The sequence below is a fragment of the Macaca nemestrina genome, chromosome 12 (genome assembly GCF_043159975.1).
Source record: "Macaca nemestrina isolate mMacNem1 chromosome 12, mMacNem.hap1, whole genome shotgun sequence".
In the NCBI taxonomy this organism is placed as follows: domain Eukaryota; kingdom Metazoa; phylum Chordata; class Mammalia; order Primates; family Cercopithecidae; genus Macaca; species Macaca nemestrina.
Genome location: NC_092136.1, coordinates 882,613 through 883,008, shown reverse-complemented (window position 1 = coordinate 883,008; position 396 = coordinate 882,613).

Sequence of the window (396 nt, the reverse complement as noted above, 5' to 3'; positions counted from 1 at the left end):
CCCAGCTGCCTGTTCCCTCCCACTCTTTAATCCACCTGTGTCACAGCCTCACGCCGCCCCGACCCCCCACCCCCACCGACCCAGGGCAAACCCCAGTCCCGTGTCACTGTCACTTCTTCCCAGCCATCCTCACAGGTCACACCCTCCCCACCCAGGGGGAAACAGTGGTTTTCTCCAGACCCAATCCATCACTGACCACCCAGGTTAAAGATGTGCCCAGCCTCCCACAGCTCCCAGGAAGATGCCACCAGGGAGCTCCCAACCTTCCAAACACTACTGCCCCTTCAGCCCTGCTCTCACAGCCCAGGCCACTGCCAGGCACCACCTGCTCTGCTCGCCCTGCTCCTCCCGCCCTCAGCCCCCCAATTAACTTCCCCTCCCTCCAGCCTCAGCTCA